Source organism: Alligator mississippiensis, chromosome 1, assembly GCF_030867095.1.
Source record: "Alligator mississippiensis isolate rAllMis1 chromosome 1, rAllMis1, whole genome shotgun sequence".
Lineage (NCBI taxonomy): Eukaryota > Metazoa > Chordata > Crocodylia > Alligatoridae > Alligator > Alligator mississippiensis.
The window spans coordinates 473544388-473566674 of NC_081824.1; the positions used below are offsets into that span (position 1 = coordinate 473544388).

The window sequence follows — 22287 nt, forward strand, 5'->3', positions numbered from 1 at the left end:
CGATGGATCTTTCTGAGCTCTTTGCAACAGAAAAATTATTCTTACATACATCAAAAAATGAGCGAAAATTAAGCACAGGCATCCTCCGTGAGGGGCCTTGAGTCTAATGGCCAGTGCTTGGGCATCTGGTGTGTGAGGTACTTCAGATTGAGACAGGAGATGAGGAGTTTCACAGATCTTCCAAGCAAACTTTTTAGAAATTCCTGCAAGTTAGCTTGTGGTATCATACCCCGCGATGGCATGAAAACCCAGCAGTCCGTCCCTTAGTTCATCACAGCGCTCCACCTTGTGCACAGCAATGTATTGTTGAGTTCTTGATGGGCTTGCTCTCATCCACAGCTCACTGCTGAGACGAGGCCAGAATGCAATCAGTAGCAATAGGACTTCGGTGTCACGGCTTGTTGTCGTGGAAAACACACGCAGCAAACTTTTGGGTCAGGTCAGCAGAAGCTTCATTTGGATAGAGCTACCACATTGTGACAATGACTGTGTTACATCTTTCTGACTTTGCTTCAGAAAGAAGCAAGATCACGTGGGTGCCTGCCGCCTCTTGTGCGGAGTGGAGGTGGGCCGTGTTTCTTGCAGTTGAGGAGGCAGTGTAACCATCGTTACCACCACTGACTGTTAGTTCTTTGTCACCATGTAATGTTTGCTGTAAGAGTTCCCTTTTGAGGAACCTAACAAGTGTTTGCATGCCTTGTTTTCCTTGGATTCAATCACTGTTCTCCATTGCACAGGCAACATGACATCCCTGCTGCTAATTCCAATTCTTATTTCCTTCCTTTCCCAATTCAACGCTTTCTAGTAACATCCTTGATCAAGGGGTCTTTGTAGCAGTCGAACACAACATCTACCCTGCTGCAAGGTTCCTTGAACTTGGACACGATATTCACCGCAAAAGCATCCCCATGGCCTCCAAAAGTCACTGCATCCTTGGGTTTTCCCATGGCCTGAGCCACAGCCACACCACCAATCACTACACATGTTGGAGTCAGGGCTTCTTTCAAACTTGGCTATGAAATATTTCTTCCAAAATGGAGAGTAGTTAAGCTTTGTTTGCTGGTCTCAAGTTTCCATTTGCTGTAGCCAGTGATAGCAGTACAGTAGAGAGTTCTTGCCTCAGGAGGTTATCGACATCCATAGATACAAGCAGGCGTCTGAAAAGTTCACGATCAGCTCTGATGACTGCGGTCTGTTGTTTTGTGTTTTTCTGTTGCTAACTGTACTGGAAGCAAGAATTTTTAACTTTGAGGGTGCACATACGATGACAGCTTTATGCACAAGTCAATTAGCAACAAATGTCTCTAAGATGTTTTGTCCTAACTGCTGTGCATTCAGCACGCCTTGTATAATTGGTTCTTGGGGAATGTCTTGAAAGGATTTGACTTTTTTGCCCTCCTAGATAGTCACTTCTTCACCTGGGACTGAAATGTTCAACGAGTTTGGACTGAAATGTTCAACGAGTTTAGAATTGTGAACACATCTGCGAGGAATGGCAACAACCCACAAAGTTTGGACCTATGAAACACTGAAGCAGAATTGATCCATTTTCATGCAGAAACATTTCAATTAAATCTCAAAGTTCAAAAACTCTTGTCAGAACTTTTTGTCTGGATAACCAGCATACTTCTGTGTGAAGCAGAAGTACAGTGTGTTCAGACCCAACTGCTTCCTTCGCACAGCACTTTGAACATGCAGTGATTCAATGCCCTTGCTCTGATCAAGTTGACAGCCTGGATGACAACATCCAACACGTCTTTCAAATAAGAGGGAGGAGGATGCAATAACTAGAGATCACATTTGGATTCACCTTTTTGACGAGAGCGGTGAACTCTGAATATTTCCCCAACATAGCAGGAGCACCATCAGTACAAATAGCTCCTACAAGGTCCTAGGGAAGGCTGGAAAAAAGGAAAAAATTCATTCATCATAGCCATAATGTCTGCTGCCTTGGTTGTTTCTTTCAGCAGTTCACAAAAGAGAAATTCTTCTTTGACTTGATTCTCATGCACATATAGAGCAAAAATGAGAAGTTGTGCGCAATTTGAGACATCAGTTGATTCATCCAACTGCAAGCCAATTTTACCAGACTTTTCTTGACTTGCTCCACTACTTGTTCGCGTATGTTTTCTGACATGTCCTTGATTCGGTCGTGAATGGTGTTGTATAATTGTCATGTATGAAATCATAATACAAATTTTGTGGGAAAAATTGCATGAGAAAAGTGCACAAACTATTGTTGTGCATCATCCTGAATATGGGTTTTCTATTCAAAAAGAATACCCTGAAAGAGTGTCATTTAAAACCTCTTTGTTCAATGATATAACAATCAACCTAAATAATGTGAGTTTCTATGATGAAGGAACATATAAATGCAAAGCAGTCACGTTCCCATTAGGAAATGCAGAGTCATTAACAACTATAACTGTAATTGTCGAACCCACTGTGAGCTTTACAAAGGAACCAACTCCCTTCATAGATGGTAAAAATTGGACAGTGGCAGCTATCTGTACAGCAGCCACTGGGAAACCCGCTGCAAATATAAGTTGGGAAAGAGATTTTGGTAAAATAGAGAATAGTTTAATTTCCTTTCCAAATAGAACGGTAACAGTTATAAGCCGATATAAGATCATTCCCACTAAATTTGCGAGGGGAAGGCGTATAACTTGTATTGTGAAACACCCAGCTTTGGACAGGGAAATAAGGTATTCTCCCGTACTAGACATCCAATATGCTCCTGAAGTGTCAATAACTGGCTATAATAGAAATTGGCTTGTTGGACAAAGAAATGTTCAACTTAAGTGCAATGCTAATTCTAACCCGCCGCCTATAAAGTTTACCTGGGCCAGAATAGATGGACGATGGCCTAAAGGCTTACTGGTTGTAAACAATACCCTGCATTTCAATAGCTCACTAACCTACAATCATGGCGGGACTTACATTTGTGGGGTGACAAATTCCCTTGGTCAAGGAAGCGATCAAAAAACTATTCATGTATTAGATCTCTCCACCATCACTACCACACGATCACCCACGGTTTCATGGTATCCTTTAACTAATAGCGTTACGGGTTTAGCATCAGCATTCACCCTAACAATAATACAGGAACGCAAGTGGGATACCATCATCGCTAGTGTAGTGGGTGGAATTATCCTTCTAATACTTGGAAGTATTTTAATTGGCATTGTCTGCTGTGGGAGAAGACGGATGTTTCGCGACCAGTACTTCGTTATGAGCCGTATTCCACTGACTAATAAACGGGGGGAGTCCCAAACAGATGTTCTCCAATCAGATGATGACTAATAGTTGTTGTTATATGTTTAAGTTATTGTATTGTATAGTTTGTTAAAAAGACCGGTCTGTAAAATTGTTTGTTTCTATATATATATGTTGGTTGCTTAAGCTCCGTCAGGTCAGTGAATCCTGAAACAAAAATTCCTTATAACGTGCTCATGTGTCTAAAATCCCAGTTGTGCCGTCGGGAAGGGGGCACGTCACAACCCAATGATTTTGGTGCCTCGACACGATGGAATTTTCCCGCCACATGAGAGTCTCTTGCACAGCAAAAGTTTTCTGCTGCAACAGAAAACCCCGGTGCAAGAGAGTTCCCGCCATTCGCATGCAAATTTGTGTCCCACTATTGGCCAGTTCTAAATTATTCCTACGTGGTGGCTAGCGATTGGCTTGTTAGCCGTGTAAAATGTTGTGCGACTTCCGCCCAAGTCGGAGAACTTTGAGCACGCTGCAGAGTGCTTCTAAAGATATCTGACTTGCGGATGAGCTGATCGATAGCCTGATCACCTATCGATTCTTCTCCCCGTCGCCGAGCGCAATCCTTCGACGTACCCTTTCCCTGCCGGCTTAATTTGTGGACAGATTCGCTGGCCTGAGCCTTGCCAGCTGGAGCAACTAGTGGAGTTGTTTAAGCGACCGGACCACCTGCGTCGCGGCTACTAGCGGCGTAAGTAAAGTTTTTTGCAACCAATACGCTTTGTCTGCCTCTCCATTCACCAGCCCGCCCAAACGACCGAGCAATTTGTATATCACCTCGAGTCGGTTCCGGCCGTCCGAGACAGTTACCTGGGTAAATAAAGTAGTCAAACTTGCTATAAGTTGGCCCAAGTTGAGAAACTAGATTTCAAGGGTTGTTGGCTGTAACCATGTTGATCTAAGGCCGCAGGCAGACACAGTTGTTTGGGTGGAAGTCATATCTTTTATTAGACCAACTAAATTGATAGCTTAAGATATCACATCCACCCCCAGAACCCTGTCTGTCTAGAGCTGAAGGCCCATTCTGTTACAGGGGTAAAAACCTATCCCATATTGTATGCTTCATGTGTTCACAGCTGGCATTTGTAAGGCTATTGTCTCGAGTCCATGCCATGCAGCTCTCATGCTAGAGACTCTACCTGACATGTACACCTCCTCCCGAATTTTTAAAACCCAAAGTTTCCTTTTAAAAAGTCAAGGATTTCTGTGATGTCTTTTGTTTGACCAGTGCATAGTTGACAGATGTGTTGGACAAGCCTTTGGTCATCAAGGCTAAGGACAAGTTGCACATAAACCGGTATAAGTGATTGGAAACCAGTTCAGATCTGTAACACAACAGCAGTTCAGTGTACATAAACTGCTTTCAAAATGGCCAAAACTGGTTTAAGATAAACCTGGATGAATGTAATATGAGACTTAATTTATTTAGGTGAAATTGGTTTACTGAACTTCTGTCCCAGTTCCCCTCCAAATTCAAACTCAACCCCCCCTGCACTCCCCTACCCCCCAGGGTGAGAGGGCTAGCCTTGTGCAGGCTGTCTGCTCCAGCCAGGCAGGGAAACATGCTGTAGCTTCCCCGGTTTCTTGCCTGAGCACTGCAGACATACGGCTGCATTTCCAGAATCAAAATGAACGTCTGTTCACGTGCTTATTGGTTCAGTCTAGTCTGCGAAGGTTGAATCGTTTCAGCCTTGGGGTTTTGGACAGTCTTTTCTTAGCCCAAGTGCCCTTCCTCAGGTCGCATTTTAAACCTGTCCAGTTTGGCACAGTTTGGCTGAACGCGTAGCGACCCTGCCTGGATTTCGCAGAACCGAACTCGGGCCAGGAGGGATCTCCATAGGTGACCTAGTCCAACCCCCTGCCTGAGGCGAATCGTCCTTATCTGAGCCACCCTATGCAGATCTATAATGCAACCTCTTAGTAAAACTACCCCCAACCCTGACACCACACAAGCCTTAAGGCCCTAACCTGCCACAGGTAACACATGGGGAACGTGGCAGCCAACGTCCTGCTTCTGCAAAATGTTAATATTCACTCGAGAGATCTCAGGTAGATCTCCATGCCCCCACAGAGGGAGGCAACCCCTTCGCCCCCCCAGCCCATACCAATCTGACCATGGGGTCAAATTTCTTTCTGAGCCCAAATACGGAGTCGGTCTCACTGTGAGCGGAGGGGCAAGACCCTCTAACCCAGTCTTGTCCAACATACGGCCCACGGGCCGCCATGCAGCTCATCAAGTGCCTGCTACGTCTCCTTTGGCTCCGCTCCTTTGCCCCTGGCATCCGGGTCGCCTCCTGGGACCTGCCAGGCTCAGTGGGAGCGGGGCGCGGCACCTGGGCTGCCCCAGCCGTGAGACAGAGACACCGGGACTGGCACCAGGAGACAAAGGTCCTAGTCCTGCCCTGACTCCCTGTCGGCATTTGAGGTTGCATATGATGGCCGCACCTGCACATGTCGGGCTGTACCTTCCACATTATGAGTATACATGATGGGTGAGGATCCATATTGATACCACAATATTATTATATAGTAATCAAATGGTGATCTTGAACTGGTGAGTTGTTTTTAACTTCACCTGCCTCTGCCAAACTAGTTTTTCTATGACTAAAATTAATTTTGGCTCTATTAGCTACAGGGCCTACGCTACGCTCAAAAAATGGTGAATGAGAGGAAACGAAAAATTGCTGCTGAATGTCAAGTTTCCAAAGATAGTTGGACCACTGATTTTTTTGTTATTGAACAAAACGGGAACATCCTGTGTCTGATTTACCAAGAGAAAGTAGGTGTCTGCAAGGAGTGCAACGTGAAGCGCATTATTCTGCAAAACCTGCAAAGAAACGTGAGAGCCTGGTGGGTCAGATCAGACTTGATCAGATGAACTCTCTAACACAGAGCATGAACGGGCAGCCGTCTTTTTTCAGAGCTGCGAGGCAGAAGTCTGAGGCAGAGACCAAGATCCGTTTCTTGATATCCGAGGCAATAGCTAAGAGAGGGAAACCGCTGTCTGATGGAGAATTTGTGAAAGATTGCTTGGGCATATTCACATCTGAGGTATTCCCTGATAAACAGTCAATCGTGGAGAATATCAGCCTTTCCCATCAGACGGTTGCTAGAAGAGTAGACGACATGGCATCAAACATTGAAGATTCACTGATGAAAAGACTCGGTGCCTGTCAGTTTTACAGCTTGGGGGTTGGCGAAAGCACAGAGGTGAGTGATACAGCTCAACTGCAACCTTTGTACGAGGAGTGACCAAACCATTGCATGTTGTTGAGGAACTGCTCGACTTGTGTCCAATGAAAGGCAAAACGGCAGGACAGGACATTTTCAATGAAGTCAAACGTGTCTTGTTGGAGTTCAGTCTTCCAGAAGACAAACTCTGTGGTCTAACAACGGATGGCGCCCCTACGATGACAGGCAACCACGATGGATCTGTCAGTTTACTGGTCAAGTCCGTGCCTCAGGATGTCATCACACATCCCTGCGTCCTTCACCAGGAACAGCTGTGTGCAAAGGCCCTGGGGATGAGACGTGATGGAAAAAATGGTTTCTACTGTCAGTTCCATCAGGTCAAAGGGGCTTAATCATAGACATCCCAAGCATTTCTTGCGAGATAGGATCGGACCATGATGACGTTATTTACTTCTGCCAAGTCCGTTGGCTCAGCAGGGCAGCCACGCTAGCCACGCTAGCCAAATACTCGTCACTGCTTGACGAAATTAAAACCTTCATGACAGACAAAGGAAAAGATGCTGGCTTCATGGACAATGATGCATGGCTGAATGACTTGGCATCCTAGCTGACATCACCAAGTATCTTGCAGATTTGAATCTAAAACTGTGAGGGAAGGATCAATTTGTCAACAGACTGTATGAACACATCCAATCCTTCATTCGTAAGCTGGAATTGTTTCAGAAACAGTTGAATAAGAAGAATGCCACCCATTTCACAATACTATTAACAAGACGTGCTGAGACTGTGACCCATGACACGTATTCTGCACTGGTCGGCCGTCTGCTGGATGAATTCAAACAAAGATGTGTGGATTTCAGGGAATGCAGCGATGAGCTGAAGCTGTTTGCAGATCCATTTGGAGCGGATGCCACCGATGCCCCGACACGTTCCACATGGCACTAATTGACATCCCAAATAACGGTGCCTTGAAGAGAGCTTTTGCAGAACATGACCTACTGTCGACAAAACGATGCATGCGCTCACCACGTAGTTGGTGTGTAGCGCATCGTGCTCCAGAAGCCTCGCCTTGGTGTTGTGGCGGCCTCTGGCTCTTCCCAGGCCTTCCAGCTTTCAGTTGTGGCTCACATCTGACCTCTGAGACGTACCATACCGTACCGTACCGTACCGCCTGTGTTCAGTTTGGTTCGTTTTGCTTCATAACAGTGTGACAACATCATCCACGGCTTTCTGGCATCCTAAAGCCCCCGATTTCTGCTGTGACAGAGGCTGTAACAGAGCTGTTCGCAGGGGGTCACCAAGCAGGCTGCCCCTGACACCCCCCCCCCTCAGCTGCACGCTGCTGACCACGCTCTCCATCCAGGTGCAGGCAGAGGGACCGCTTTCCTCCGGACAGCCAGCCACCCCGTCCTCTTGAAGGCTTCGGACAAGTAGTAGCCTGCCTGCCAGACTGCCGGGGGCCCCTGCCCAGCACCAGCCCCCCCAGATGTCTCTGAAGAAGCGACGAGATCTACTTTTTGACAGCAGCAAGTTCTCCCCGAGGGGAGGTGCACCGCTCCTGGAGGCACTGCAATACCAGGCCGATGCGTGGAGTGGATGGAGCAAGCTCCGAGTCCATCTCCCAGTTCCAAAAATCCGTTTAATATAAAGTCCTCACATCGAGGACATAGATATTAAACTGATAAGAACAGACTGACTTTTATTAGTAGATGGTAAGGATTGTAAATCCAAAAAAAAAGATGACAAAGCCGATAGGGAAATACAGAGCGCCCGGGCGAGGGACTAACAATAGAAGGATGGGGGTGGGGTGGGGAACCGTCTGCTGTATGTGCCCCTGCTGCCCTCACCTATTGCACAGCTTGGGCTGGTCATGGTACACCACATATCCCCTACACGGCCCAACTTGCACTGCCGAAGCCAAGTGCTTAACCGCCCCAGGGCTCCCCACCACCTCATGGAGCACCACTTCCGCCCTCCATGCCCCCGTCCAAACCCCCCAGCGATCACATTCTTTTTCTACAAACGTCACACTCTCCACCCTCTGCTCAACCATCTTCTCACGTCGTCCTTCTGCGCCATGTCTGTAAACATCTTAATATATAGCACTCTCTCCCGTGCCTTCCACCCCATATCAAACACCAACCCCTCCAGCTCCCCTCTGTCCAACGCCTCCTCGTGCGCCTTCCAAAAGGCAGCGTAACATTTCTCATTTTCAAGTCACGTTCCAGATCTTCCTGTTGTCGAAGGCCACCACACAGTGCATGTCCCTCGGATTTCCTTTGAGGGTCTTCAAGAGGACCTCAACCATAAAGTCTCTGCACCTCAGAGTCTTGTTTCCCTCATACACCTCAAGGGCGAGGGGGTTTTTTTGTTTGTTTTTTGGGGGGTTTTTTGTTTTTTGTTTTTTTTCCTTTAGTAAACATTTTATTAGAAAAACCTGACTATAACAAAAGACTCAAAACGACCCCAGACAGAGGCCTCACAACGGGTAATACAACATTTCAAATAACATAATACAAAACATTGGGATTGATATCATATTGCATGTCATCTCATTTGTACACAGTATATACAACATCCCTGAGCATTGGCTATGTAACACATATTACACATATCGTATTAGACATCCTGTACATCCCCCCCACCCCCCCCAAAAAAAAAAGGAAAGCAAGAACATTGTCTGCAGTACAGGTCTCTTGTTGTCCCTGTCCCATGTGCAACCCTAGCCAGCCTTTTCTCCTCACAATGCTGACTCTTAGTGTAGCCTATACCTGTGCGGGGCTGAAACGACCCCCTGAAGTCCAGCTCTTGCCAGAATTTTTCGTCCCCTCCTTCTTTCGTATTTCCTTCTCTAGCTCTAGAAGTGCAGCTCGTGCATTGCTAACTGCAGACGCTGTTGTGGAAAAGCACGACCCCTTTAGAGCCAACAAGGAGCGTACTTTCCATAGGGCTACTTTGGTGCAGGTGATTAAGACCCGCACCCCCCATGTCCCATCCATCCCCTCTGATAAACCATAGAGAACATTTCTGGAAGTGACCCCCGTTCCCTTTCCCGTATCCTTCAAATAGGTAGTCACCTTCCCCCACACCCGTTGTGCGTAAGAACAGTCCCACAGTACGTGTCACCGTCTCGGGCTCATCGCAGAGCTCCCTTGGGCACTTGGGGGACCGAGAGAGTCCCCAGCGATAGAGCACCTGTCGCACTGGCACAGCATTTCGCACCGCCCTCCACGCCAGCTCCTCATGCTCCCCTTTCCAGTCCTTCCTCACCAGCCCTTTCCACACCCTGCTGACTTGCTCCGGTCTCAATTCCCCAACATCCGACATCCTCTGTTTCCCTCTCAGGAAATTCAAGACCTTTTTGGCATCTCCCAGCCCCTCGATCCCTAACCCCTCCAATCCTTCTTTTGCAACAAAGGCTCCAAGTCGGGCGTAGGGCAGCGACATCTGCCAAGCCCACGCTCCCTGCCACGCACTCCCAAACAGGCCCAGCCTTCTCAGGAGTCTTCCTCCCCAGAACCTGCAGAAATTAGTCACGATGCCCGCTGCTCCCCTCGCTTCCCTCACCACCATCTTCAAAAAGTGCACGTAAACAAAGGTCTCTATGTTGGGGAAGCCCCATCCCCCCAATCCCTCATCCTTATATATCTCTGTCCTAGCCACTTTCTCAGTCTTCCCCCCCCCCCCACAACAAAAGGCACAAGACCCGCTGGATCCACCAGGCCTGCAGCCAGAACAGAGGATACACCATCACATACAAGGGCAAAGATTACCCTCACCCTCCATTTTCTTTCTCTTCAAGGTCTACCACTCCTGCTGCCTCCTCTTGCCCCAGGGTCTCCCGATGACTTACTGCCGCCAGCGATGCTCCTCTCTCTTCAGGGGTCTTCTGCCCCCCCTGCTCCCACTTGGGCCTTCCCTTTCCACTGCACACGGGTCCACCCTTCCTCCTCCTCTGCCATTTGCTCACCAACTCCGTTGTCGTCGTCCTTTCCGCCGATCTGGTTTGTTTGCCCATCGCCGCCACTGCTCCTGAACTCTATCCTCCTCAGCTCTCATCTCCGCCGTCATTTGCATACCAATCTGCATCCCGATCTGCATATTGGGCCTCGCCTTCGTAGCTGCCATCTCTCTGCACCGCTGTCCCCTCCGTCTTCCCCGGTACTCTGATCATGGCCTTCTAGAGGCCTCACATCGAGGATGTATCAGTTCTCAAACTGATAAGAACAGATTGACTTTTATTAGTAGATGTTAAGGATTGTAAATCCAAAAAAAAGACGACAAAGCCGATAGGGAAATACAGAGCGCCCGGGCGAGGGACTAACAATAAAAGGATGGGGGTGAGGTGGGGAACGCAATTAACTTACATGTGATACAAAGTTAGCCAACTAAGCCCGGGGGTAAGGGGAGAGGGGAGTGGGGAAGGGAAGGGGGGGTTTCGCAACGCTGAGAGAAAAAGAAGATAGAAACACATACCCGTGACAATGGTCCGCAATGGTGGAAGAAGTGATCGGAGGAAAAAGTGTCTCAGTCTGGAAATAGTCTATCGCGGGGGTCCTCTTCGGGTGGCGCTGGGTCGTTGTCCATTGTTGATGAGTCCTCTTGAAGCGAAGGTCCGTCTGGTGCAGAGTGGGGGGTTCAGGCGGTCCCCTCTGAGTCTGGTCCAATGGCTGTTTTCCTGGTGGGATCCGTGTACTGGTGGTGGCCCATGATGTGCTCCATGTAAATGTCGCGGGACCACCGGATGGTGTCGGACACCATGAGGCACCGCATCAGCTTGGCGTAGCGGCGGGAGACGTGGCAGGCACGCAGGACGCTCTCGTTACTGGGATCCCAGGCTCCGAGCGTTCCCACGATGAGCGCGTCGACCGTCACGTCGTAGCCGCGGCCCCTCAAGGTGTCGGCCAGCGGGGCGTACTTCTCCCGCTTGCGAGCCCAGGCGTCTGTGAAGGCTTGGCGCCGGTTCTCGAATGGGATGGTGACGTCCACGATGACAATCTTCTTGGTCTCCTCGTCGGCGATCACAATGTCGGGGCGCATCTGGCTCTTGCAGCCCGGGACGGTGCGGTTGATGGAGACTTGCCCCGCGGCGGCCGGGATGGCCCTCACCACCCGGCCCTGGACAGCATTGTGGCAGAGCTGCCAGGCCCTGGCGTGCGGCTTGCAGCTGCACAGCACGTGGGGGAGGGTCTCGGCCGCGTAGCCGCACCGCCGGCACCTCTTGTCCCAGTGGCCGAAGCGGACGGCCCCGTTGAGAGGCAGGCAGTTGAGGCGGGCGCGGTGGAGGAAGCACCAGTCCGCGAAGTGCGTGAAGCTCCCGCTAGGCATGAAGTGGTTGCTGGCGTCCCACTTCGAGGTGACGCCGAAGACCTTGCCCTGGTCGGGTTTGGCCCTCAGGTCGCCGGCATATTTGTTGCGGACGGCGTCCTTCAGGAACCTCTCCAGGAAGGTCCTCGTGCGGGGCGTCACGGTCACGGAGTCGGCGTGCGGGGCTGGCTGCAGGGAGACTGCCAGCTCCCGGCGCTCCTCGGTCCAGGTCCAGGCGCAGCCGATGCGCTTCCCGAGGCGGCGCGTGGCGTTGCGGGCTCGGCTCCACAGCGAGGCAAAGTCCCCGCCGTCTCGGCTGAACTCGCCCTCCAGCGAGCCGCTGAGGAAGGTGGGTTGCCTGCCGATCCTCTTGCGGGCGGTCTCCTCCAGGGTGCTGGCGGCGATGATACTTACCGTCGTGTCCGGGCAGGTCAGGAGGCGGAAGGCGTGAGTGACCACAGTGATGTCGCCGAGGTCTCCCATGCGGGGCACGTTGGCACCCCCTGCCAGTAGGGGATGTGCAGGACCTCGTTGCTGGCCCGCAGCGGCAGGTGCAGCCACTTCTTCAGCAGCTGCCGGATCTCGGTGTCCGCCTTCTTGAGGGGGGTCTTGGGGACCGCCGAGCCTCTCAGGACGAACGTGACGCGGGGGATGAGGAAAGTGTTCACCGCGTCGATCTTCTGCCAGGGGGCCAGCAGGGATGAGTCCAGTTTGCGTGCGTCTTGCACAATGCCGTTGATGGTCTCCTCCAGCGTCTGCCTGGCCCGGTGGCCGGTGGGTGTCCCCAGGTGGCAGTAGGCCTCGCCGTCACGCAGGTGCCGCATCGCCTGGCCCTGGATTGTGAGGGTGGAGTCCAGGACATGGCTCTTCTGCTTCCCGTCGATGTGTAGGGAAGCGCACTTGGCGACGTTAAAACGCAGGCCCATCCACCTGGCCGCCTCGGACGTCATGTCCAGCATCTGCTGCAGCTGGGTGGCGTCGGGGGCGAGGAGCATGAGGTTGTCGGAGTAGGCCAGGACGCTCAACTTCTGGCCGTAGAGGTCGAGCCCGCCAGGGGCTGCCTGCCACAGCTCGAAGGAGCGGTTCCATGGCCAGGTTGAATATGATGGGGCTGAGGGGGCAGCCCTGTCTCACTCCCGACCGGATGGGGATCTCCTTGGTTTCCCCGTTGGTGGCGCGGGCGGTCGTGGTGCAACCGCGGTAGAGCTCGCGCACCAGGTCGATGACGCCGTCCGGCAGGCCCAGCTCACGGAGGGTGCTGAAGATGTGGCGGTGGGACATGGACCCGAAGGCGTTGGAAATGTCCAGCCACGCCACCGCGCGCTGCTTCCTGGTCCTCCGGGCGTTGTCCAGGGCCATCTGGAGGGTGAAGCTGTGTTCGTAGCAGCCCTCTGTAGACATGAACCCCTTCTGGCTCTGGCTGATGGCTCCGCCGGTCACCGCCCAGTCGGTGATGCGGCCCGCCAGGCAGCTGGCGCAGAGTTTAGCGACGGTGGAGCACAGGGCGATGGGTCTCCAGTTGCCCGGGTCGTTCGGGTCTCCCTTCTTGTGGATGAGGACCGTCATGGCCCTCTTCCAGGCGGCGGGCGTGCGCCGGAAGTCTCTGCACCTGTTGAAGAGAACAGAAAGAACAAGGCAGCCCGGGTCACGTTTTTTAAGGAGACCGTACCTGATCCCGTCCTTGCCGGGGGCAGTGTCCCTGGTCCTCTTCAGGCAGGCTTCCACCTCCTGCGGCATGAAGGCATCCTCGAACCCCTCCGCCGGGGGCACGGGGGTCAGCGCTTCGACGGTCGCAGGGCGTGGGGCGGCGGCTTCCGTTGGGAGGTTGAAGACCCTGCTGAAATAGCTGAAAAGAGCCTCCCAGGGGACCTGGCAGAAGGCCGAGGGTCCCCCCAGGATCTCTCTCACTGCCTTGGGATGGTTGGCCCGGTACAGCTTCTGGATCCGGGAGGCTGCCGCCGGGTCGTAGCGCTGGCGCCTGGGTCACCTCTGTGGCTGCAGTCCGTGGTCCCGTCGCGTCGCTGGTCTACTGTTTCCTCGGGGTTGGCCAGGCCGGGCGGCCGCCGAGAGCTCCTCTGTGAGCCGGGCCACCAAGGCCTCGAAAGCCTCGAAGGTGGTGGCCCGGGAGAGCTCCTCCAGCCAGAGGGTCTGCCATGGAGAGGGCATCCTCTGCTGTGGGGAGGGCTCTGCACCAGGAGATTCCGGCACGCTCAGGGGCTGGAGGGCACCCGGCGGCTTGGTTCCTCTCGGCGGCTCCGGAATCCTCGGAGGGACAGGGGCCTTGGGTGGCCCCGGGAGTCCGGGAGGGGGGCTCTCTGGTCGGGGTGTCGTGTCCGGTCGAGGGTCCCTGGGCAGAGGCCTGCACGGTGGCGTCGTCGGGGCAGGTCTCTCCGTCGGGCGATCCCTGGAGGCCTGGTCTGGTGGGGTTGTCAGCGGGGTGGCTGGCCTGGGTGCGCCGGGCCGGGGCGACGGACCTCACCAGCGTGCCAGGTCTCCTCTCTGCTCCGTGGCCTTGGCATACCTTCTGGTGGTTTTTGAGGAGCTTCAAGGCCTCGTATTCGGTGCCGCAGAGGGAGCAGTAAAAAGCTAGGCGCAGCTGGTGGAAGCGCCGCAGGTGCTTGTTCATGTCGCCGTGCGACCTGTACTGTCTCGGCAGGTGGCAGGTCAGGCAGAACAGCTTGTCCGGAAGAGGAAAGGGGAGGAACGTGAGCGCTGTCACGTCTGCTCCTTCCCCTGGGTCGTCCGTGGTGGGGTCCAGTGTCGGGGGGGCTCGGGGCTCCTCCACCAGCGTGGGGAGACCCTGGGGGAGGCCATCCTCAGGACTGCTGGGGTCCAGGGGTCGTCGCCGTTCGGGGCCTGCCGTTGTCACCAAGGTGCCATGGGGGTCCGGAGGGGTCCGCTGTTGCTCGGGGCGCTCCGTCGTCATCCGGGGGGCATCCTCGGGCTCCGGGGTCCTCCGCCGGGAGGCGGCTGTCGTCAGCCAGGGTTCCGGGCTTTCATAGATTTCATAGATTTCATAGACATTAGGGCTGGAAGGGACCTCGGAAGTTCATCGAGTTCAGCCCTCCGCCCAAAGGGCAGGAAGTCAGCTGGGGTCTCTCTGCCTCCGGGGGCCGATCAATGGTCAGGGGTCCGCCGCCGCCTGTTGGGGTCCCGACATCGTGGGGGGGGTGCGTCAGGGTTCTTCGCTGGCTCGGGGTCGCTGGTCCACCCTCCTGGGAGGGTCCTCCGGGATCCGCAGTCGCCGTTCCGCCCTAGCTGGGGTCTCCGTGCCTCGAACGTTCTCGTCAGTGGATCAGGGCGTCCTTGAGACCTGGGGGTGTTGCTCCACGTTCCGTCCTCCGAACCCTGGCGTTTGCCTACTCCGACCCTCCAGCCCCTTTGCCCTCAAGAAGCCCCACCCCTGTGCATACCACTTGGCCGGTCTCTCGGCCCACAACCCTGTCCACCTCCCCGCTTATAACCCCAACCTCCTCAAATACCTTCCCGCCCAATATCTACACATTGCCCCCACTTTCCTCCCCTCCAGGCCTCCAACTCTCACCACCCCTTTCCAAAAGTGTGCGTACAGAAAAACCTCTAGTTCCGGCACGCCCCAGCCTCCCAAATCCTCCCCCTTATATACCTCCCTCCTCGACACCCTCTCCGTCTGCCCACTCCAAAAAAAGAGACACGTTTCCCTTTGCACCCACCTCTCCTGCAACCAGGTGGGCGGGTACACCATTGCTGCAAACAAAATTGTCGGCAACAAAAACTGCTCCATAATCCCCACCTTCCCCCTGAACGACAGCTTGCTCGTTCCCCATATCCCTACCACTTTCCTCACCCTCCCTCGAACCTCCTCCCACGCCCGTTCCCCCTTCGCCCTCACATCCATATACACTCCCAGCACCTTCAAACCCTCCTTCTCCACCCACCACCCCACCTCCTCCAGTCCGGTCCACTCCCCCACCGCCAACAAACTGCTTTTCCCCTCGTTCACCCGTGGCCCCGCTGCCTCCCCATATTCCTTAATTCCCTCCACCGCCCTCCTCAGAGACCCCTCATCCCGCACTATAAACATCACGTCATCCATATATAATGTAACCCTCAAATCTTCTCCCCCCAGCACCGGCATTCCTCTCACCCTCCCATCCCTCCTCACCCTTTGTGCCAACGGCTCTGTGCCACACACAAACAGCCCCGGAGAAAGGGGGCACCCCTGGCGCACCCCTCTCTCCACCCTGAATTCCTCTCCCAAACAGCCCTTCACCAAGATTCTGCTCCTCGCCCCTCTATACAGGGCTCTCTGCCCACCACCACCTTCCACCCCCTCTCTCCCACGTACTCCAACATATCCCTCCACACCCACTGCATATCCCCCAACCTCCTACCCTTCACCGCACACGTCTGGTCTTCCCCCACCACCTCCCCCATCACCTTCCCCATCCTCGTCGCCAGCCCCTTGAAAACAACTTATAGTCTACGTTCAATAACGTGATCGGTCTCCAATTCTTCGACACCTCCCTGTCCCCCTTCTTGTGCAGTAACACCACCACCCCCACCGCAAACCCCTCCCCTGCCACCCCTGACCCCATCACCTCCCGGAACACCTCCCCCACGTCCCCCCCACCACCCCCCAAAACCTGCCTCTTCTAGCTCCTCTTTACCCTCCTCCTCCCCAGGTCTTTCCTCCACCGGTGTTTCCTCCAAAATCATCTCTCCTCCCTCCTCCGGCCCACCCAGCTGTTCCTCCTCCCCCATTTCTCTCTCCTCCCCACCCCGCTCCTCACGACGCCCTGCCATCTGCACTCTATTTGCGTAAGACGAGGAGCACGTCTGCTGTATATGCCCCTCCTGCCCGCAACCTTTACATACAAAGCTCTCCTTACACAATTGAGCTGTGTGCCCCAGCCCCCTACATCGATAACACACCGTGAGCCGGCAGAACGCCACCAGGTGCCCCTCTTGCCCGCACCGATTACACAGCTTGGGCTGGTCATGATAAACCACATATCCCCTACGCGGCCCAACTTGCACCGCCGAAGCCAAGTGCTTAACCGCCCCCGGGCTCCCCACCACCTCATGGAGCACCACCTTTGCCCTCCATGCCCCCGTCCAAATCCCCCACCGATCATACTCTTTTTCCACAAACGTCACCTTCTCCAGCCTCTTCTCCAACCATCTTCTCATGTCGTCCTTATGCAACATGTCTGAAAACAATATACAGCACTCTCTCCCGTGCCGTCTGCCCCATATCGAACACCAGCCCCTCCAGCTCCCCTCGTTCCAGTGCCTCCTCATGCGCCTTCCAAGAGGCGGCGTAACATTTCTCAGTCTCAAAAGTCACGTTCCAGACCTTCCTGTTGTCGAAGGCCACCACGCAGTGCATGTCCCTCAGATTCACTTTGAGAGTCTTAAAGAGGACCTCGGCCATAAAGTCTCCGCGTCTCAGAGTCTTGTTCCCCTCATACCCCTCAAAGGTGAGGGTTACCTTCACCCTCCATTTTGTCCTCTGGCCTCCATTTTCCTCCTCTTCAGGGTCCGCCGCTCCTGCCGCCTCCTTCTCTTGCCCCGGGGCCTCCCAGTGACTCCCTTCCGCCGCCAACGCTCCTTTCTCTTCGGGGGTCTTTTTCCCCCCCGCTCCCGGCTGGACCTTCCCATGCCGTCCCACGAGGCTCCACCCCTCCTCCTTCTCTGGACCCTCTCCAGGTTATCCGCATCCCTCTTGAAGTGCGGCGCCCAGAACTGCACACAGTACTCCAACTGCGGTCTGACCAGCGCCTGTTAGAGGGGAAGTATCACCTCCTTGGATCTGTTTATCATGCATCTGCTGATGCATGATAAGGTGCCGTTAGCTTTTCTGATGGCTTCGTCACACTGCCAGCTCATGTTCCTCTTGGAGCACACACAAAAAATCAGACCTTTGGGTCATGACAGCTTATAGCGATGGAGTACAGCCAGACTACTCAGGTGTGATGTATCAATATTTAAGGGAGGGCAGAGCAACACCGTACTCAGAAATCATTGAACACTTGTTAAGGTAGCTGGGAGGTTAGTATAAAACTGTCTGTCCGAGCAGGCCCATAGAATGTAGGAGGTGCGGAATTTCTTCAGCGTGTCATTCATGGCACCTGTGGCTAACGCTGGCGCATTGCGGTACCCTTGCGGGCAGAGTGTCCACTTATACATGGTGCCATTGACACACATGTTCAACACCCCTTGGGCATCGTTGATTGGAATGGAGAAGAACATGTCTTTGAGATCAAGAGTTGTCCCAAACCACATGTCCTTTTGAAATTGCGCCATTTCATATAAGCATTGGGGCAGCGTAGATGGACTAGGTTGCGTGAGCGGTTGGCATCGCCTATTAGCTTCGCGATAATCGACCGCTAGTCGGACCTCGTTAGGCTTTCCTGGCTTTGCGATTCCCCATCCCGGTGAGAGTCGAGTGCTGGCTGTTATCGGTTGAATGCATTTTTGCTGTTCAAGGCGTTGCAGAAGTTTAGCTAGTGCCCCCTTCAAAGGATCCTTGGTCGGGATTGGCTTCTAACGCCATGTCGATATATTGCAGAGCGTAGGGTGGTGTTGATTGGGCTCAGCAACGGAGAGTGGGAGGGCTTGTAGTATCTGTTCTTTTAGCTGCAGTGCCTTGATGCCGGGAATGCCTAGGATGTTTATGCCCCCTAGGACTGCCTCAAGCGGCTTGTTGTGACTGACTACCCAGAATTTGACTTTTGCGGTAGCTGCTGTTGCGTTCAGTCCTTGCACCATGATGGTTTTTGAGGTTTTTTCATGAGGTGTCGTAGGGGTTATAACGTTGACTTGTGCCCCTGTGTCAAGGAGGAAAGAAATCTTGCGCTGCATTGTGGGGTTAGCGGGGTTATAGACAATGAGGCTGGTGTATGGACGTGAGTCCAGGGGGTCAGGCTTGGAAGCGTGGCCACCGGTTCGACCGGCGGCCATTACTCGTTTTTTGGCTTTTCGTTGTACTTAAAGACCAATTTTTCGGCAAGTGCCTTCTGTCCTTCGTCCCTTGGGGCGCGCAGTTGCTGTTTGGTGAGGCCGGACTCGTTCAACAGGAACCAGAACATAGCTTTTTCTCTCGCTGTCCTCTCTAGTGGTGGCTTTGGTTCCAGTCGAAACGGCCCATCGCGACGTTCAATAGGGCACGCTGAATTTGGGTCCGGTTCTGTGGCCCAATGCACGCTCTTTGAGGACCTGGCTGTTTTCATTAGGGCCTGAAGACGTCCGAGTTGACTTAGGATGTTTCCGGCTTGTTGGCCCACCTGCGGGGTGAGGAGGAGGCGGAGGGTAATAGCATGAGACCCTCCGTAAACCTCTACGCAGGCCTCCATGGCCTCCGGAGTGGTGGGGACCGTTCCGAGGTTTGTTAAGTATCGGTGTGGCCACGGTCCGTTGGCCTGTTGCGCTGTTAATCCCAGTGGTCAGCGTCCGGGTTGCCAAGTGCAGTACGACGTTCCAATAATGGCCAATAGCAACTGCTCGGCTGGTGTTGGTTCTGGCCGTCCATCATGCCACACATGGGACTTTTGTGCAATCTGTCCTGCTACAAGCGATGGCAGTGGGATATTCCAAGCAGTGTTCCTTTGCACTGATCCAAGATCAGTAGCATGTCCCCCACTCCACGCCGCTTGGCGGGTGAGGAAGCAGGCCTCTTCTAGGTCCAGTAATTCCGAGCCAAATTCGACCACTAGTCGACCGAGCCAAACAGCTAAAGTCTCTCCAGGTTTAATTTTTGATTCTTTAAATAGCTCTTGCATTTCAGCTTGATTGCGGGTACGAAGCGTTGTGGTTGCTTGGATTTGGCCCTGTGGATTAGTCATATACTTAACTATGCTTATGGGAAGGGCCTGTGTCGGAGGAGGCTCCGGGGGCGGAGTGGGCAAAACAGGATATAATGACTCACTGCCCTTTCTTCCGTTTTCATAAGGAGGTGGTGTGGATTCTGCTGGCCGGGCTACCGGCCCTGGAGCCGCCTCGCTCCTCCCCAGCTCTAGGGCGGCGCTGGAGGGAAGCTGGTTTCGGTTGCAGTTACAAAAAGGGGGTGGAACCGTTGGGGACGGCGCCTCCCCGGGGGGCGGGGCCATCACCTGGATTCCCGCCTGTTCTTTCAAAGCTCCGCCCTTCTTTTCCGGGTCCTCCGGGCGACTCACTTTTTTCTCGGCGCCATTTTCTAGCGGCTGCTTAAGGGGTTCCGCCGCTGCTGCTTCTGCTGCGGCCTTGCCTACAGTTATTAACTGGCTGCTTAGATTTTCAATATCACGCGTTGCATTGACAACTGCGCGGAATAAAACATTAATCATTTTTCCTTTGTCCCGTTTGGGGCCTGCCCATTTGGTCGCGGTGCGGCCCTCCGTCTCTAAATTCTTACGGACCTGAGTGAACAGTTCGTGACTGCGTGACTGGGGTACCATGGTCGGGCAGTTAAACTTGTCGGGAGGTGTTCCTTCCCCGCCCTCCCCTACGTGGCGGATGCAGCGGGCAAACTCCTGGGCAGGGGTCGGGTCCGCTACGCTCGCCGCTTTTACCCGATGTAGGGACAGGGTTCCCGCTTCGTCCCAGGGTCTATACACGACCCCTGTTCTGCCCACAACACAGCCCAGGGCCCTTACATCGAGCTTAGCGCTCCACTCTTTTCCCTCTCCCGCTTCGCCCCTCAGAGAGAAATAACCAGTGACTGCGTTTGCTCCTGTTCCCCCGGCCTGATGGTAGGCAATGTGTGCCCATAGATCATCCGAATTGGACGTCAGGCGCTCCCCACTGCGCCATGGGCAGTTTTTAACTAATTCCAACTCCCTTGCGTCTTCCCCGTATCCCATCCTCGTCGCCATGTCGCCGCCGAGAGCCGCGGCGCGGGGTTCGGGGCCTTAGGAGCCCTAGTCGGCAGGCGGGTACTTGCGTGGGGTGGGGGTGTGCTAGGTCCCCTTGGGTCGGTGACGGGGATATGAAATGGGTATTTAGTCGGTCTAATAAAAGACAGCGCGTTTACCCAAAGAACCTTGCCTGCTGAAAGAAACGGTGGCATTCCCAACTGTGATAAAGGGTGACCAAACGCCGGTATGGTAGATAAAAAAATGACATCGGAGAGGCTTGATCACCCTCACCGAGGTCCTGCGTCCACGGCTCCCTTCCCCCTGGATGCCCCTATATCGGTTAACTGCATCTCTTGGATGCGAGACGAGCTCTCGGGTCCCCTACGGTTTGGTTTGTGTTTTGGAAGTTATTGTAAAAGGGAACTGCCGGCGCGGAACTGTGAACGGAGCATTTACGTGCTCCACGGTCTAACTCTTACTGAAGGTGCCTACACTCTGCATCGACAGCGCGAGTCCCTGTACTTCCGTAGTGTGAGTAAAGCATTCATTTGTTATATTGGCTTCGGATTTTTCTTGGGCGGGAAGAGTAAAGGAAAAGGGAAACGAGATTCCAAACCCTTTCGTCCCTGGCCTGCTCGGATCCAGGGGTTAATCAATCACACCCCCCCGTATCTGTACCACACCGACCACACAATGCGCTTTGCCCAGGAGGGAGCTCCTGCAGAGCAGACGTGCCCACTGACCTTTCTCTGCTTTACCTATCAGGCAAGGTTCTTCGCCCAAGGAAACGGGCTCTCTTGTGATATGAAAAGTAAACTAATATTCAAAACCATTGGAAACTCGGCTTCCATGTCCTGTACTCCTTTGTGTTTGCAGATTCCTCTGACTCTTGCCCAGCTGGGGAAGGGGGCCTTGGGACATGGGGAGGAGGGCAGGGTGGCCCAGGATGCTGGGAGTGGGGGATATGCCCTGCTGCCTCTTGCCCAGCCAGAACTGGCGGGGGCCAGGGGCACAGTGAAGTGCAGCTTGCTCCGGGCGGAAGGGGGCAAGCAGTAGCAGGGCATAGACCCCACTCCCAGCACTGCCATGCCCACATCCCATGCCTCCCTGCCCCGGCTGGGTAGGTGGCAGCAGGGCATCGCCCGCCGGTTGCCCAGCCCGGGTGTGGGGAGTACAGGATGCAGGTGGGGGGCAGTGCAACTCGACCTTGGCTGCCAGGCACCTGTCACTGCGTCTGGCCCATCGCATGGGCCTGGCCCAGCTGAGTGTGGCACTGTGTGCTTTCGGGTGGCTCTGGGTCACTTGCGCTGTCACTCAGGACCTTGTGCCGCTCCGCTTGTTGAGCTGGGATGGGTCCTGCATGCATGAAACAGGCCCAGCCCAATGGTGCGTGGTGCTCGTGCACACTGGACATGGTCCGGCATGACAGGCGGTCTCCGTGAGTGGGCCCAGGTGATGTGGCAGAGAAGCCGCCAGTGCCGAGCCGCGCTGCTCCGTGCCGCGTGGGGGGATGTGTCAGGAGGTCCCAAGTGCCCCAGTGCTCACTGCTGCTACCAGTGGGATGTGCGTGCAGGTATCTGGGCCTGGCAGGGGGGGAAGGCTGTGGTCCTGGGGGCAGCAGTCCATGTGCAGGTTGGGGGGCTGTGCCCTGTTGGGGGGCAGAGGACCCACCCTTCCTGAGCAGCCCCCTCACACAGTCCAC

At 54.0% G+C, this 22287-nt stretch overlaps 1 non-coding gene across 1 annotated transcript; it reads right to left on the bottom strand.

Annotated features, from left to right (window-relative positions):
- Nucleotides 1-8004: 8004 nt before the first annotated feature.
- On the bottom strand, nt 8005-8203 carry LOC132247855 (U2 spliceosomal RNA). Its single transcript, XR_009459280.1, has one exon. It is a non-coding gene; the product is annotated as a U2 spliceosomal RNA (small nuclear RNA).
- Between the last annotated feature and the right edge of the window lie 14084 nt (nt 8204-22287).